This window comes from Vicia villosa, unplaced genomic scaffold (assembly GCF_029867415.1).
Source record: "Vicia villosa cultivar HV-30 ecotype Madison, WI unplaced genomic scaffold, Vvil1.0 ctg.001324F_1_1, whole genome shotgun sequence".
NCBI lineage: Eukaryota > Viridiplantae > Streptophyta > Magnoliopsida > Fabales > Fabaceae > Vicia > Vicia villosa.
In genome coordinates, this window is record NW_026705575.1 from 275,313 (window position 1) to 295,067 (window position 19,755).

The following is a 19,755-nucleotide window of genomic DNA, read 5'->3' on the forward strand; positions in this document are numbered from 1 at the left end:
GATATTTATATACAAGTTATTTCCTTCTAGACAAAACAGAAGCATACCAATAATTTTGTTAAATGAAAACTCAACCATTAAGTTGGTGAAACCAATAAATAAGTCATACTGAATCTCTAAAGGAAGATATGCACAATTCACATGAAAGTAAACTCAACCATGGACATAACCATTAAAAGAAAGTAGTAAGAGAGGATATTGAAAATGAAATCACTAGTAAAAATTTGAAAGAGAATAATGTAAAATTTGAAAGAGAATAATGTGAATGTTTCCCATCTCATTTCATTTCAGAAATAAATATAGATATTTCCTTCTTATGTCTTAAAGTCAATTTAATATATGAGCATGTTTTAATATAGTTCAATCCATTTCAAAACTTGTAGAATTCCATAAACCAAGTTGCAATAAAGTAGAGACATCAATATGAACTCATACATTAAATCCAAGTCCAAACTAAGACACCTTTTTCAATTTACAAAATAGCAAGAGGAAGAGTTGAAATGTTTGTATTACATTCAAACATGCTCATAGTGCACAACGATCATGGTTTAGAATAAAGATAGCATTTTCATTCTCAATCCCACAATAAGTAAATATATAAATATACCTCACGAAATAGTATGCCAAAGTTTTCATGTAATCAAAATAACAGTAGAACTTCAAAACTTATACTTTTATATAAAACCTCACGAAACATAGTTCCAATAAGTCAACAAAACCTGAAGCATAACAACCTAACTTAAGTATACTTAAGTATAGTTAAGAGCACAAACCTGAACTAAGGAGAAAGAAGAGTGGTGATATATTGGGAACAAGGTTAAGCAATTTTCTTTTAGAGATTCAGATTCTGCAGATACAAAGAGACAATCATAAGTCATCGTATAATAGAATACATTACTACTACCTTAGATACTTAATACAATTGAATAATATATGAATCTTGCTAAGATTGAAGGATGAAGTAGTTTATGTGTGTAAGTTAAGATTGAGAAACGAAACGGAAATAGTGGATAGAAGCATAGCTGAAAAGGAATAGAAAGAGTGCATTTCTATGTCAACATCATTACTTATATTTTGAATGACAAATGATTATAATTAGGTAATGATAATTACATATCAATACCATTGTCATCTGAATAGATAATTGAATACTTAATGTCTTACAAATGGATGATAAATTTTTAGAAAATGAAAATGGATGATAAATTTAAATTTGATACATGTACAATAAAATAAAAAACTATATCACATATAATCTTTTCTCAGTTCAAGGAGAAATCCGCACACACGCACACAAACAATCATGTCAGCAATTTACAAATGAAGTCTATGAACAATATATAATTAACCTTCAATAAATTTCTGAAAAACAAGCTAGTCTATTACCTGGGAAAAATATCCTTGAAATGCAGTACCGTGTAGTTTTGCTGCTGCCAGAACAGTTCCTCAAGCTAGTCTATGAACAATAAATAAACACCATAACAGAGCCTGGCCAATAACAGAGAAAAGAATATTCAAAACAGGGCCTGGAAATGACACCTCTGGAAAAAATGAGTCTGTGTCAGTGTCGATGTGCAAAACCGACACCGACATTTGTCGTTACGTCTAATTTATTCATTTTCCAAATTATATAATCAAAGACTTTCCCTTCATTACTTCTATTCAGCCAACCAAATTGGTTCATCTTCAACCAACCACTTTACAGTTTTTTAAATTAATTTGGAGATTTCTAATTACTTCATTTTATCTACTAATTAAGCCAAAATTGTATTAGAGACAGGACCACAAGACTATGCATGCACCACTAGCTAAGATAACGTGCTTTGTCCAACAACTTGTTTCTCAAAGAACAAACCTTGTTATAAATAGGTCTACAATGTGAAGAGATAAAGTAAGATTGAAAAGATGATGAAGATATCATCTTTGCTCATTGTTTTCTCATGCTTTTTACTGATGGCATTCACCGTTCTTTCTGCTAATGCAGAAAACTTGAATGCTCGTACTCCAATAATCCCAATTTCGAAGAACTTGGTTTATTATCCTCAAGGTAAATTACATTTTTGCACTAATTGTTATCATAAATTTGTAATACCATTCAAGATTTTACTAAGCTTAAACTAACTGATACTATATTATTCTGTGAAGGTGGTTGTCACTACTGCAAGTTCATATCTAAGTCAAGGTTTCAGTGTGTCAAAGTATGTTGTGAAGAAGGCTGTTATGGTTAACCTGCGCGTCGTAAAGGTTGAAGCAAAGCACTTACAAGTTTTATATAACCAGCATCAAATTTCTATTCAGCAAAGAATCTAAAACTAATAATCTTTAACCTCAAGAAGTTCTATTCAGCAAAAATCACAACGAAACAATCATTTCGCAAGAGAATCAAGAATCTCGACAACAATATCACATAATCCATAACCGAAAAGTTGATGAAAAACGAGAAGAAAAAAACCTGTGAAGAAATCGACGGGTTTTCGGGTGCTTAGGGCTAACGAGTTTTCGTTGAATCCTGAGAGCGAGCTTGTAAGTTCGTTTGAGCCCCAAGAAATACGCAGTTCCGAGTGTTATCTCCCACAGCAACACTTTGGATGGATTGCTTGTAAATGCGATTTGTAGGAAGGCGGCGAGATGGAGAAGGAGGCAATACGGAGTGGAGCTGAACGGCTATGCCCGTGAGTTGAAGAGCGTCGGAGAAGAAGAAATTTTGGGGTTTCAGCGTCGATTGAGAAGAAGAAGAGGAACTGAGGAACGTAACTGAGCAAAAGGGGTTTTTGTTTTAATTTGTTTTTAAAAATTTAATTTTAAAATGACCTATGAAAGCGCTTTTGAAAAGCGCCTTAGTAGACATAGCTATACCAGCGCTTTTAAAGGAAAAGCGCGCTTGTACCCACCCCCTATAGCAGCGCTTTTAAAAGCGCTCTCATAACCCCCCTACCAGAGCGCTTTTCAAAAGCGCTCTCATACCCCCCTACCAGAGTGCTTTTTAAAAGCGCTCTCATACCCCCCTACCAGAGCGCTTTTTTTGCATCATTTTCCCTTGTTTTTTAATTTTGTTTTTAGCGAACCCTACGAGAGCGCTTTTGCTAAAAGCGCTTTAGTAGCTGCGCTGCTATAGCTTAAATTTGGCGTAGTGATATATTTCTGGCTTTTTTGTGTGCTCACCATGTTGGGCATAGCTTACAGGATACATAGTACTTATCGTGTGATGTTGCTCCTTTTCTGGTTCGTGTGTACCAACTGTCAATCTCGGTCCGATGTCATCAAGTTGCGTCCAACAATTATTTTTGGTTGAATCAACTTTCAGGGATGCCTGGGGTGCAAGTTTGGGTTGGATCTTTCATCCTTTTACTACCACTCCATCAACCATCTGGTAAATCTCATCAATCTGTAACACCTGGTAAACATAATAGCATAGAAATACTAGGACAAACAAATACTCAAAATAAAAACAGAACGCAATAAACCCCCCCCCCACACACTTGAACCAAACATTGACCTCAATGTTTAAATTCGAGATAGCGAGGGTGAACTCACAGAAGGTACTAGGACTCCAGCTGCCGCTTCCTAGCTTTCACCAGAGAGACCCACTTTTCTTTATTTTCTGAAAAACAAAACAAAAGTAAACCGCATTATTAAAACCGTGGGTTGCCTACCACGAAGCGCTTCGTTTAACATCGCATGGCTCGACGGTCCATTACCCTTTATTAAGGAGGGTACTTCCTCCTCCAAACCTGGTTGCTTGTCACTTCTCCAAACCTGGTTGCTTTTCTCTTCAAGTTACTATCCACTTTCATATTCTCACTTTGATTGTCCTCTTTTTTCTTCTTTTTGACTTCTTGAATGAACGCAGAACTTATGATAGATGCCTGAGCTGAGCCCACATGAGAGACTATGCTCGATACTTTTTCTGGAAGGGGTTTTGGACTTTTGCTTTCTCCTTCACTTCTAATCATACCAACCGACGATTTATTATTTCCACATGCACCTTTCTTTTTGACGTCCAAGACCTTCATTGTTACCTCTTCATCAAATGATTTTACTGTTAGTGTCCCTTTCTCGAGATCCAGACTGCATCGACTAGTAATCAAAAATGGCCGCCCAAGAAGGATAGGAGTCTCTTCATCTTCGGGAATATCCATTATATGGAAATCAACTAGAAAGATAAACTCACCGACCTCCACCAATACATCTTTAACTATCCCATATGACTGCTTAATGGTGTGATCAGCAAATTTCAATTTGGTCTCACTCTCGCTTATCTTTCTAATGTCAAGCTTTTTGAAGATAGATAATGGCATTAAACTTACACTAGAACCAGAATCAATTAACACCTTCTTGAACGATCTGTCATTGATAGTGCAAGGAATTGCTACTGCTCCAGGGTCTTTCTTCTTGATTGGGATCCTCTTTTCTGGTGAGACTCTACCACACTTTTCGGTTACCACTTCAGGCTCCACTCCTACTGGTCTCTTTTTAGAAATCACTTCTTACATGAATTTCTTGACAAAGGTATATTCTCCAGTGCTTCAAAGAAGGGTAAGTTAATTTCTAACTTTTTGAACATTGCAACAAACTTCTCAAAATCCTTCGCTTTCGAATCCTTCTTGGCTACTCTAGAGGGGAATGGTAATTTAATCACCGGTTTAGCCTCATTTTTATTTTTCTCTTCAAGTGGCTTACCCGGTAGTACCATTACTTCAGGTTCTTTCACATTCTCTCTTATTTCCAGATTTACCTCTATTACCAAGTTGTCATCTATTTCCTTTTTTTCTTCAGACTCTGGTATTTTATGACTTCTTGTTGTGACAACATTGATATTCTCTTGGTTTTTAGGATTCTTCACAGTTGAGCTCAGAAGGGTACCTTGTGCCTGTAGAGTGAGATGTTGTGCTATCTGACCCACTTGAACTTCCAGATTTTTGATTGAAGTTGTGGTGTTCCTATGGTTGTTTCTCGTCTCTTCTTGAAACTAAGAACATTGTCCGGCCAGTCTCTCAATAGCTACTTCCCATTCTGCCTTCTGAGGCACTTGTTGTTGGAATTGTTGTTGGTATGGTAGTTGTTGTGGAGGTCTGTATTGTTGTGGCTGAGCTTGAGATTGATATTGGTTTGGTCTCTGCTTTTGAATATTTCCCTGTTGGTCTTTCCATGCGAAGTTAGGATGATTCTTCCATCCTGGATTATATGTGTTGGCGTATGGATTATTCTGCCTCAACATATGAATCTGTTCCACCTGTTCCTGCGTTGCCACACAATGCATAGCAAAATGCGGCCCACCACATATTTCACACATGATGCAATTGGCTCAACCTGTGCTACTTTTTGTTCTCCAATATTCATCTTCTTTAGTCTTCTTTCTACCTCAGCCGCAATCTGTTCTTCCATTTTAACAACCTGATCTGCAAGCTTTAAATCAATTTTTCCTTCAGGTTAGTTCATTGTGCGATCATACAACTCAATATGCTCATTAGCGGCGATTGCTTCTATGATCCTGTTGATACCAGTGGTTGTTGAGAAATTAGTTGAGCCACCAGCATCAGTGTCTATAAGCTGTTTTGTCTTGACTCGTAGACCATTCACAAAAGTCTGCATTTGCTCGGTTAGATCCATGTTATGAGTAGGACATGCAACCAAACACCTCTTAAAACCTTTTATATGCATCTCCAAGTGATTCCCCTTCTTTCTGTTTGAAATTGACAATGTCATATCTTTTTCGAATGAAAACTTAAGCAGGGAAATACTCATTAAGGAAAGCAGTTTCCATCTCTTGCCACGTCGTGATACTTCCAACTGGAAGTGAGTAAAACCACTCTTCTGCATCCTCGGATAAAGTGAATGGAAACATCACAAGTCGCCTGGCTTCTTCAGAATGTCCCTCTATCTTCAATGATGTTGTTATGATGAGGAATCTCTGTAGATGCTTATTCGTATCTTTGTTGATTCTTCTTGAAAAGGGCTTGCTCTCTAACTGGCGGATAGTAGAAGGATGTAATTGGAAGTGTGCCATGTTGACCGGTTGATTTACTATTGTCATTCGGCCAAATGGTGCATTAGCTCTTCCATAATCACCTAAAAGTCTTTCCGCGGGAGGCGGATCAACTTCCATAGTTTCAGATTCTGAATCTGACTGCTCGGATGGGCTGGATAGCGTTTCTTCGTTTTCCGATTCTGAAACTATGGTTGATTCTTCTTTTGATGCCAGTATTTTTTGCTTAGCTTCTCGGAGTCGTGCTCGCAATGATCTTTTTGGTTCTGCGTCAAGAAAAATAAAATTCTGCTGAGGCCTTACCTCGCATACAAGATTAGACAATGATTAGTTGAGAGCAAAAATAAAAATTGCAGAAAAATAAAATTTTAGTTGCAGAGCAACAAAATTTCAATTGACTTATTAATCACTTATATTTTGGCAATCCCCGGCAACGGCGCCAAAAACTTGATCGGTAAAATAGCAAGTGTACTATTTTCACCGATGTAGTTATAATGAGTTTTACCCCAAGTATCGATCTCGAGGATTGCGTAGGAAATACAAGTTATTATAATGAGTCAATTAAACAAAAGAGCATATGGGTGCTTTTGCTTATCAATGAAATAAGTGAATTAAAATAAATAAGCTAAAATTAAAATTGAACTTTTTATAAATTAAGAATAATGCCAAGGTAAGGTGTGTGATTTGCTTTATAACTCCTCTAGATTAAGATCTCTTTAACAAGTTCATAGGGTACAATTATTTATTCTTAATGATGTTTTCCTAAGTCCTTAGTGAAAACCTTTTGGTTTATAATCCTATTACCTAAGTCCTTAGAGACATACGAGAAAACCAAAGCTGATATTAATCAAGAATTTCTAAATAACTTTACGGTACCCCTAGTCCTAGGTGATAACTATAAGGTTCAATTATATAAAAACCTTAACAATCGTAGTCCTACAAATTGTTAACCACACAACAATCCTTATTAATCCGATAAACATAGCATTAAAAAAACATTATACAATCGAATTGAATAATACGAACATTTGATTAAATAAATACGGAATCAAGAGTCATTACAAATCAAATCAGGGACACCCCCTAGCATTGGGGGGTTTAGCCTCTCATAATATTCAAGAAACAAAAAGCAAAGAATTTAGACATTACAAAGATAATTGGGAACTTTGATCTTCAATGGTGTCCACCGTTGAATCTCTCTGTTTCCGAAACCCTTGATGAAGCTATTTTCTCCTCTCTTTGGAGTTCTATCGTATATTGCAAAAAGTGTCTTCTCCTTGTTTCTCAAATCACTTTTAATCTCTCTAGGTTTTCAGGTCCAAGACAGAATACCCAAATTGCCCCTGGTGCTTTAAAAATATCAAAAATAACAAAAATCAGAATTTCGGTCCGCACCAACTGACACGGCCGTGTCAATTAACACGGGCTGACCGTGTCAGCTTCTGCCACTTTTGGGGAGAATTCTTCAGCAGGTTGGACACGGCCGTGTCACTTGACACGGGCTGCCCGTGTCAGCCTCTGCCTTCATAATTTGGCTTTGACTTCAACATCAAAGTTGTAGCCCTTTTCGTTAGCAAAATTTTGCCACCCGAACCGTGTCATTCTGAGTTACGAAGCTCTAGTTATGATCAAAATACTACACGCTTGTCACAATTTTCAGCTTCTTTTATACCAACACTTGTGAAATTTCCATCTGATCCAGAATTAACCTACAACCACCAAGTAGAGAGATCAAAAGCATCTAAAAAGACATGATAAAGAGCACAAAAACATAATGCAAGCAATTAACTAATATTTAAGGAATCAATGAAAAACTCTTGAAAACAACCACAAAGTGTTACCAAGTATGACGATCTTATGCCGAATTTATGACGAAACTAAGTAGAAATGGTGACCGATCAATATACCATATCTCACACATATTACTTGAGATACTTTACCTTGATGCTTGCTTGCGATGCTTATTCTTCCTTGATTCCTCATTGATATTGCTTGTGTCTCCAATCCAAAGGAATGACATAGTATTGACTTAAATTGTCAAGGTACTCACCTCCTTTACTTTATTTATCTTTGCTTTGTACTTTTAAAACATAGCACCCAAACCCTTGCTTTGTCTTTCTAAAGCTTAGCCCATTTTAAACATGCTTTATAATTTTAAAACTTAGCATTTTAACTCTTGCTTTGCATTTATAAAGCTTAGTCCCCTCCCCCCCATTTTAAAACTTGGTCTGCAATTCTAAAGCTTAGCACTTCAAAAAATATGCTTTGTGCTTTTAAAACTTAGCATCCCAAATTTTTTTTCCACTTTGGCCTTCTTTTCCTTTTAAGGGGAACTACAAATGCTCTAACTTCCTGTCATACCCCAATTTTTGACCCTAAGATCATACATCAATTGCATTTTAGTCATTAATTAAGAGCACCATTGTGAGGTTATATCTTTGATACTATCATTATCTCTGAGGGGAACCATCAAGCATTTATAGTTTTTTATTTTTTTTGTACTAACCAAAATCCAAAAATTAATAAAAAAGCATAAAAAATAAAAAAAACGCAACATACGAAAGCGCTTTTGGAAAAGCGCTCTTATAGGGTGGGCTTTAAGAGCGCTTTTTCTGGAAAAAGCGCTCTTAAAGGGGGGGCTACGAGAGCGCTTTTTCTAGGAAAGCGCTCTTATAGGGGGGCCTACCAGAGCGCTTTTTCCAGAAAAGCGCTCTTATAGGGAGGGCCTACCAGAGCGCTTTTTGAAGCGCTTTTGTAACCTTTGTCAGCGCTGCCTTTCACAACGCTTTTAAGCGCTTTTAAAGCCCATAAAAAGCGCTTTTAAAGCCCTTCCGTGTTGTAGTGAGGTAAAAGATTGGGCAAAAATCAAAACAGTGCAAGAAAACATTTTTTTTAAATTTAAAGGTGGAAATCGATTTACCCATATCGGAAATCGATTTCATGGGGTGAAAATTCAAAAAAAAAATAAAGAGGGAAGAATGACATCATTTTGGCACCTATTTTCTTTGATCATTTTTGTCATTTTACCAATTTTCCACCTCATCAAAATTAATCCCCTCATTAAACTCATTTTAACCTCATTTTACCATTTAAACACCAATTAAACACAAGTTAATTACCAAATGCAAAAAGACCAAATTACCACTACTCTTGCTCCAATCCTATAAATAGAGGTCTCTACTCCCTCATTTGACAAGCTTAGAAAGCTAACAAAACCCTTGCAATTTCTCTCTTCATTCCTACCAAATTCACCCAAGCTCTTTTTCTTTCATAAAGTTTGTGAGTCACATCCTGAACCTCACAAACTTTGAGCTAAACCACCATCCATTTCACTCTTTTTTTCTTCAATTGTTGAGAGATCAAGATTTGTGTTGGTGATTCTTGAAGTAGATCTAAGTTTTGTTCAAGGTTTGGTAATTTTCTTCATCCTTTTTCATCTATCATAATGTGATTCTTTTGTGCTTATGTGTGATGCATATTTGATGCTATATTGGCCCTATTTGATGGTAAATTGATGGAAAATTCGTGCTCCAATTGATATGTGATAATAAGGTGTTTGTATGTTTGCCTAACTCAAGTTTTATGGTTCATAATGCTGTTTTTTTGAAAACTGTGCGCAGGAAATCGATTTCATACAGAGGGAAATCGATTTCCACTCTATTTTTTGCGCCAGATTTGAATTCTGCAGGAAGGAAATCGATTTCCTACGGAGGGAAATCGATTTCCAGTGAGGCAGAATGCTTGTTTTTGTGGTTTTTGACTTGTTTTCGGTTCTAACTCTTCTTCTATTCCTTTCTTTTGATATTTTCTTTGAATCACAAATTAGGGGCCTAATTTCTCTCTAATATCAATGGACTTAGGGCGTCGATAGGATGAAAATCCGAATCCTCAATATTAAGTGATTGAAATTATGGATGAAAGGAGCTTTTGAATGTGGTTCCATCTTTTATTTCTTTTTCTTTTGATCGATGAAAGTCTTAATACCTTGAGAATTCTTATGGATTCTTGGTGAAGACTAGATCGTTACCAATTTTCTTTTTGTGCGGTATTGCTTTCGGAGAACGATCTACATATCATTTTCTAGCATGCATTAGCACAAAGATTGTTGACCGACCTCGTTGTAGGGTGACTTCTACATAAGTCACTTGGCGATCTGCTTAACATAGCGTAATATTTCGTGTCCCGAATAAAAAAGATAAAATATGGAAGAGAATTGTATGCGGTTGATTTAAGACTTATGGAGGTTTATCGTGTAGTCGCTATAATTTTATCAAGCTTCTGATAAATGTCCATTGAATTTAAATCCGAGAACATCCTTCACTCACCATCGATCTTTATTACTAACTTTGATAACGTACTTAACAAGTTTCAAGATGGTTATCTTTAACATCTAACAATTGACTTTAATTTCCGCATTTTATTATATCGCTCTTTATATTTCTCGCTTTATCGCTTTATTTTATCATTTCATCATGTTTATGTTTCCGTCATTTTCTCTTTGTCCATTTGGACATTTATATTCTGCTATTTTTTCTTTGTCCATTTGGACGTATTGTTTATATATCCACTATTTTATTTTTGTCCATTTGGACCATACTTTATTTTTATGCTAAAACACTAATAAATAACAAAAAATCTAAAAAAAACGTTTAAGGCTCTCTTTCGGACTATTGGTTACTATCCCGAGCATTTTGGAGATGTGGACTTTTGGACTTAGTACCTCTGGACCCTCTTATTCTGTTATTACTCTGTTGTTATTCCGTCTGTCTGGCGTTGGATTATTGTCTGTTTGTGTATGCAGGTATTCCCTTGAAAGTCCTTGATGGTTAATTCCAAGGCATTAAGATAAGGATTTTACCCGGAAACAGCCGTCACTCTGCCTGATTTTCGTCAGAATTTTAATGTGCTTAATGCAAAGTGGTGCTAAGATAATAAGTTCATCTGGATCCCCAAGTGATAATGTTGGTTTAGTATTGATAGTCCAAAGGATGGGAAATCTACCTTGACTCGTAATGTCAAGTGTTGGCTTCTTATTTCGGTTAGACCGTTCTTTTCCTTAGCTTTTATTTTATGTATTAGGATAGCTATCTCCTCCCCTTCTTTAATTTTCAAAATCTTCTCCCTTTTTCAAAATCCTTCTTATGTTTGACACCTTTTAAAAACATTTCTTTAAAAAATATATTTTGCCCTTAGTGGCCTTTTCTTCAAAAGTTTAGACACGACTAATTGTTGAAACGAGTGGCGATACCCCACGATTTTGAAATTGATTGATATAATGGGATCTTTTCCGCGTGAAAGGGCTAGTGGCATACTTGTTGATTTCTATCTGATTTGGAGCCCTTATTTCATTTGCGATGCAAAGAACTAATTTGTTCTCATGCTCAAGATCAATGGCTGAGTATTTCTCTCCGACGACGATAAAGTGTTTATTCGTTTTTTTAAATGTTTTCCCTTTTAAGTGGAACTACATTAGCTCTGACTTCTCCATTGCACCGAGGAGGTATGTAGGCACAAGGCTTAATGTCTTGCCGAGCTTATTTTAAAAATAAAACAAACTCTTTTTTAGCACACACGACACAGATTTTCAAAAAGGTTCATGTGGAGTACCACAGATATGAGGGGTGCTTAAAACCTTCCCCTCGTATAATCAACACCCGTACCTAAGACCTCTTCTTTTTGTTTTAAAAACAAACTTTGGGTTTTCTTCATTCTTTTCCCTTTTCCTTTGGAAACAATAAAGCGTGGTGGCGACTTTCACTGAAATATTGAGTCGAGTCAACTTAATGGCTTCGATCTCAGATTTTCCCTGCTACACTTCCCTATTTCACTAAAGTGGCATGTAGGCATATGATGTTAGGTCGTGCCGAGCATAACAAAACTCTTTTATCTTCGCCCCACTCTTTTTCACAAACAAGTATAACAACTTAAACTTTAATATACATATTTCAAAGAGGTTTATATAGAGTAATATAGATACATAGAGTGATAATACATTCCCTTTGTATAACTAATCTTCGAACCTAAAAACTCTGTTTATTTTATTAGTTTTGATTTAAAAAATTATATAGGTTTTACTTCGTTCTTTTCCCATTTCCTTTGGAAACAATAAAGCGTTATGGCGACTTTCACTAAAACATGAGTTAAGTCGATCAATGGAATAGTCTCAATTTTTTACCGCTACAGGCATCATGCCAACCTGTCAGAGATTTTGATTCTTTCCTTTTCTTGCTTTTTTGTCTATTTCTCTCTGAAATCGATGCCAATCGGTCAACTCCTGCAACACAATATGAATAGCCAGCTTATTGCAATAAAAGGGAAGTAGAATGACATTGAAAACACATTAAGCCAATAAACATGATGAAAATGCTTATTATTAGGAACTTTAGAGGTAAAGAGGGAAAGGTTGAGAAAATTAACTCATGAGTATGAAATCTTCCAAATGAAATCTGAGGAAAGCATTATTCAACATGATCTACGCATATCATGAGTTATATGAGAACTTTAGAAAAAACATTTTAAATGAAGGAATTGATTGTACTCTTCAGGGATTCAAGAATAGAATCATCTCATCTTGTATAAATATGTAGTCTCCTATGGAAAGCAAGAAATCTGTAATTTCTTAAATGCCCATAACAAATTTAGAGACAGATCGATTAAGTTTCTTTGTATTTTTGAGCTTAGGGTACAATTGGCTCACGAGTGCTTGCATGATCGCGGTGAAGTGTGCGTGGAATTTGTCCCACACTACATAGGTTTGTTTCAGATATTCTTGAAAGTAACCACGTGAACAAAGCCTGGTCTTGTACTTTCCAAGTCTCATATTCCGACGATACAATGTTTTACACATGATCATAGTTTTTTTTTTGAACATATGCCAATTCGTCGGATTTACCACATAACTTAGGAGTTCGTGTGATAGAATCACTCCTTTTACATGTTGATTTCACAAATAAATTTCAAATTATGGAAAGTGTCACCAGCGACCATGATCTAAAAATTCTAGAATAAATATCGGACAACTAAAGATACGACACCGCTCAAAGGTTATTAATGAACTATTGTGAGTATGAGAAGCGAGTTTTATGAATAATTCTTAAGGTGCATTTTCAAGATAGTAGGAACAAATATGAGAGCATTCTAATACAAATTTTCTTAGTGTTGTTCACTCTCATTCATCTTGTTTAGTACATTCATGTAGGATACGAATTTGCTTAACCCAAGAGATGATAACCCAAATAATTTAACATATTTACAAAGAAATGTGATATAAAATGGATTAGGAATTCTATAATAGATTATTGGAAGCTTATAACAACTTATACTTTCTAGAGGTACTATTCCAAGAAGAATTTAGTATTGTAGTATCAATTTTAAATATGTTCAAACAATTGTTGAAAACTTCTATAGTAAGAACTTAAGAAGGATATTTGCAATCAACTTAATTTATGGATAGTAAAATATTTTTTCAATTTCAAATCAATCTAGGTATTTCATTTCTAATTGTTTAATACTATTCTGATTTTTTTACTTTAAGGCAACTTCTATGCAAGATTTATTCTACTTTTGTTAATCTTTTCAACAAAATATGAGTCTAATCGATTTTTAATTAAAAATTGGAAATTGCTTGACTATTAGGAAAGGAAAACTTAAAGATGCAACCTAAATTTTATTTACCAAGTTTGCTCTTATTAAATACTTCCTCCATCCCAAATTATAAGACATTTTGGAGTAATTGTTTTTTCTAAATTATAAGTCACTTTACAATTTCAATGCAACATTGATACAATTTTTCCTAATATTCTCTCTATCATTATTACTCTTCCTTTTTTATACTTTTTTAATTTCACTTTCCAATGTAATTATTGAAAGACATTTTTATAAAGTTATACATCATTTCACTTTCCCATAAAGTAATAAATGCATTTCTTAATTGGTGTGAAATGCACAAAACGTCTTATAATATGGGACGGAGATAGTAGAATATAAATCCCAGACCACAATCATGTTTAATATAATCTTCCACATACGAAAGTAAAATGCTCTAGAAAAGACAATTAAGCTCTTTTTTCTAATTGGTCAATTACCTCTTTATTGGAGGTAAAACAGGTACTAAAAATATTTTAACCATAATAATTATTATTCTGTACAACTATTAATTATTTCATTTATTTTCAAGGTAAACCGTTTGATTTCCCAACTCAAATACAATGTATCGCATTATTTTTCAAATATCATACCATATCTTTTCTGCTCTCACACCATACTCTTTCACTTCTCTTTCTCACTTTCTACCTATCTCTCTTCCTCTTCCTTCTTCCTCTTCTTTTACAAACCGTTAATGTTGTTTTTGTTTTCTTCTTTAATTTTTCAAGATTTTTACTTCTAGATGGATGAATGTAACTCAAGGTATGTTTCTGTGCGATTTTTTACCGGAATTTCCTTTTCACATTGTCACACAAGGTAATGGTTGTAAAAGATATTGATTCAAGAAAAATGAAGGTATTGTTATTTTTCGTTGTACAAGCTGTATTGTTTGGTTTTGTGTTTGTATATTTTTTCCAGAAACATGTAAAAGTTTCTTCAACCAGAAAATGATTTATGGCTTCAAGACCATGTTTTTATGGTTTTTGTGGGTCGTGAATTTTTTATTTCATAAAGAAGAAGATGTAGATTTGTTTATGGGTTGGTTTCAATTTCAAACGAATAAGAAAATGGATATCTGTTTGTGGGTTGTGGTTTTTATTTTACTCCGAGTTTAAGATTTATGGTTTTATGGTTTATATGTTTTATTGATTGGTGGTTTCTTACTGTGTTTATTTTTGTTTTTTTTGCAATTGTGTTGTTTTAGGCAGAAGATGGTAAACCTGATTACATTGCAAGAATTATCGAATTCTTTGAAACCCAAGAGAAAAATATATATTTTATGGTTCAATGAGCTGAATATATTGTAAGGTTTATTTTTTAACGACATCGTTTTGGGTTTTGATTTATTTGTGTTTCGTGGTTTTTATATGCAAAAAGGAACCACTGAATAGAGAATTAACTGAATTTGCTTTTATAGGTTTGTAATATGTTTGACAGACTACAAAGAAAGAGAAATATTATGGATCATGCCAAACACGCGCAATTTTTTTTTATGTTACTAATATATTTTAAAGAGTGTATTAATCCAAACACGGGAAAAATATATTTATTTACGTTATTAATATTAGTTTATAGAATTAAAATAATATTTTCAAATACTATGTTATTATTTGATATTTATAAAACTAAAATAGTTGCATTAATATTTGTATAAATAATATCAAAGCAAATTTAATATTAACATAAGAGAAAATATACGGTTGATCCATATATTTGTAGATATAAAAAATTATATTTATAAAGAATTTAATGGGAATACACCGACAGTGTAAAGTAGTTTTACACCATCAATAAATTATAACCGTCAGATTTTAAATTATGTTTGACTTTTATTTTAATTATATATAATATAATAATTATGAATGGTTGGGATGAGCTGACAGTGTAAAACTTTTTACATTGACAGTGCATAACCATTAATCCTATTTATAAATAATGTCAAAGCAAATTTAACTATATGTTTTTCTTTTAAAAATAATAAACTTTCTTGGTTAAATAATTTTGTCTTTATGTTTTTTCATTCTTATTACATTTTAAAAACATATGTGTGTAACAACCAGTACCCGTACCAACGCATGTATATCCACATTATAATACGTGCGAACCCACATATTATTGCATTTTTTGTATAGTTAAAGAAAATAAAAGTAAATATATTTTAAATAATGTATGAATCCAAACACGGACAAAATGTGTTTTTATTTTTAATTTTTTATGTTATTAATATTTTTAATTTAAAATACAATATTTTTTAAGATAATATATGAAAAAGTCAACTATATAATATTGATGTAATCATTTCTTTAATATATGTTATTAATGACAAATGTTATTTTTAAATGAATGAGCGAATGCTAATATTTTTTTTTTATAAATGAGAACAAATTTTTTATCCAAATATTTATATAAATAATGTCAAAAAAAAATAATATTACATATAAAAAAATATATCGTTCATCCAAATATTATTATATATGAAAACATTATATTTATGATCCATATATAAATCAAAATATGTCCTTCTTTTAAAAATAATATACTATTTTAGACAAACAATTTTGTTTTCCCTTTTTACATTTTTATTATATTTTAAAAATAAAAGTATGTGTACCACATAGGGATGTCAACTTGCCTCCGTTAGCAGGGATTCCTATGAGGATTTCCCGTTTGGAAAGACGGGGAATTTTCCTCTGCAGAAACGGGGATGAGGAATAAAGTCTTCCCGAAGACACTTCGGCGACGGGGGTGGCGTAAATATCCCCCGCCCCGCCTAAAATAGCATAATATCCTTAATTTATATATAATTTTAAATTATTATGTAAGTTTATTTGTCATTTCATATAATTAATTTTATACACAAAGTTAAAATATATATGTATTGTTAGTAAAAGAGTGAGATCTAAATGATTATTTTTATTTTTTTTTTTGAAAGTTTCTCAATCCACCCCATGGTTATCTTGCACACCACGCAAAATTCCATTTTTGCCTCCAGCTTCCGTAGATCCACATCCGGAAGCACCCCAAATTTTTTAAAAAATTGATTCCTTCCGTAGATGCATCTATGGAAAGGTAATAAACTAGTGTATATGAGATAAAAATATACATTAAAATATCTTAAGGGAAGCTTCCGTAGATGCATCTACGGAACAACTTAGCGCCACATTGTTCTGTAGATACATCTACGGAAGGGTCTGATATAGTTTTAACCAACATGATCACTCCCCCAATTGTTTCATTTCTACAAACTTATCATACTCCACACCCTAAAACCCCTACATCATCAATAACTTATTTCACTCTAGCACTCAAACTTTTTGGTGCAACAAATCAAAGGCAGCAAGAAGAGTCTGAATTTCAGGTAAATAATCACTTTCAACCACTACATTCTTCACATTGTCAATGAATTTTTCAGCAAAAAAGTTATGTTGCTTTCGTAGATCCATCTATGGAACGTGTTGAAGATGAACACTTCCGTAGATGCATCTACGGAACAGTCCCAACAGTTTTTTGCAGCATCTTGTAATTCTGTGTGATTTTATCAAAATAGGTATGGTGCACCCCGATATTATTTTAAGAGAATTAGCTACTTTAGTCGATGTAGCACCGAGTATCGATGGGGTAGTCGTAAATGCGGTAGAAGTCGGAGGTGACTTTCGTAGCAAGCAAGACTTTGATGATCTTGAAAGCATGCTAATATGGATTCGTAGGAACGCAACTAATCTTGGTTTTGGTGTGGTGATAGGAAGATCGGATAATGGCACGACAAGAAAAAACCTGTTTGTAACAATATGGTGCGAAAGAAGCTCGAAATACCATCATCCTCTAAATTTTTTTAAAAGAGACGACATGGGTACTAGAAAATGCGAGTGTTCATTTAAAATCCGTTGTTACATGTTGGCTAGAATGAAGTGGAGATGCTCTGTTGTTTGTGGTTTGCATAACCATATTTTGTGCGCAAAATTACAAGGTCATCCGGTGGCATGTCGGCTCAATTCGGGTGATGAGGCATCTATTAAAGACATGTCCTTGAATTTTGTTCAGCCGAAAGATATACTTGCCACATTGAAAAGGAAGAAATCCGACAATATTTAAAATATAAGGCAAGTGTATAATCAATGGTACCGCAATAAAAAGGCAAGTAGGGGAGATAGGAGCGAGATGTAACATTTGTTGAAAATTTTGGATCATACAAAATATGTGGTTCGGTACAAATATTGCGATGACGAGGTTACGGTCCGAGATATTTTTTGGACTCATCCGGATTCCATAAAGTTGTTCAACACTTTCTCGACAGTGCTCCTTCTCAATTCTACCTACAAGACCAACAAGTATCGACTCCAAGTATTCGAGATGGTCGGTGTTACATCCACCAAGAAGACATTTGCCGTTGGTTTTTCTTTTTTGGAGTGTGAAAAAAAGGATAATTTTAGGTGGGCCTTGGAGGTGTGTCGCTCACTTTTGAAAAAACAAGTCGAGATTCCTAAGGCGATTGTTACGGACCGCGACCACACTTTGATGAATGCGGTTTCAAAGGTATTTCCTTTTTCCGATGCATTAATGTGAGAAGTAAGGTTAAACCCGCCGTGGGGACAAAGCAAGTAGCGACCGAAGGTGGGAAAATGGTGAAGCCCGGAGTGATTGTTGACCAAATAATGGATGCATAGGCTCGTATTGCAAGTTCGTTGACAAAAGAATTATATGTCGATGTCGTATTACAATTTCGGAAAAAATGTGAAAAATGTCCCGATTTATTCAAATAAATTGAAAGCACCATTCTTTACAAAGTGAAGGAGAAGTTTGTTTGAGCATGGACTGGTAAGGTCAGACAACTTTGGAATACTATCATGTATGGTCTCCCGTGTGCTTGTGCTATTGCTAAAAAAGTGAGATTAGGTGAGCCAATAACAATGAATCAAATCACTCCTCATTGGAAGAGACTTAGTTTTGATGATGATGGTTGTGTCGAAGAAGATTCAAATATCTCTATTATTTCCGAATTGGAGGCGATACAAGAGAGGTTTTCAAAGGCCGGTGACAACACAAAATTATAAATTAAAGAACAATTGCAGAGGATTGGATTTCCCGAAATAACCGACATAAAACTGTCGTCTCAACCCGTTAAGACAAAAGGTGCTCCGAAGAAAGTGAGGTCTACGCCAAATGACAAATCGACAACACGGTCTCCTTCATATTGTGAGCACGTCGAAAAACTCTTTCACGACTCACCTACTCCAAAATCGCAAAAATCTCAAAAGAGTTCAAACAAGGGAGCTCGCCTAAACAAACCGCCTCCGACACCTATTCCACTGCAAGTTCCACAATTATCGACTCCGATTCTAACACCTATTGCTCCATCAATTTAAGAGGTGCAAATTTCTCCATACATTCCATTCATTGACGAGATGCCGGTTTTTAGGCATAAATACATCGACCGGATCGTCAATGTGGTGGGGGCGGTAATTGCGGATTTTGGGCCGTATCGACTTTGCTTGGTAAGGGAGAGGATGCCCATGAGCTTGTTCGTCATGATCTTATTGACAAGTTGGTGAACCATAGAGACTCGTACACGCGGGTATTTGGAGACGAAACCAAATTTCAATCGGTCAACGAAGTTGTTGTTCCTTGAGGGGGCACCTACGCACCAATTTTGCATTGGATGAGATTTGTAACACCCTTCTAAACACCGCGGCAATTAATTACATAAATCAGAGTAACATGCACAAGAGTGTCACAATTCATAAATAAAATAAACAACATCGGTCATATGTCATGCATTCACTAAGGAACATTTCATTATAACTCATACTTCATAATATATCATGTTGACACAGCGGAATAACATCATCAAATTACATCACATCATCGATGTATTAATACTCAAATAAATTAAACAAAAATGAGTTATTATCATAAACTCAAAAACAGCGTTTTCCCCCAGTGTTACACCTATCAGAGCATGACCCGACGCTAGACAACATATCGACTCATGAGCTAATCCTCGCCGAGTCGGAGCCGCTATCCTCAATCTGAAAAATATAGTGTAAGGGTGAGTCTCATTCGTAATTAACAAATATTATTGCATTATAAATAACAGTACATCAATAGTTATATTATTCACCCAACTC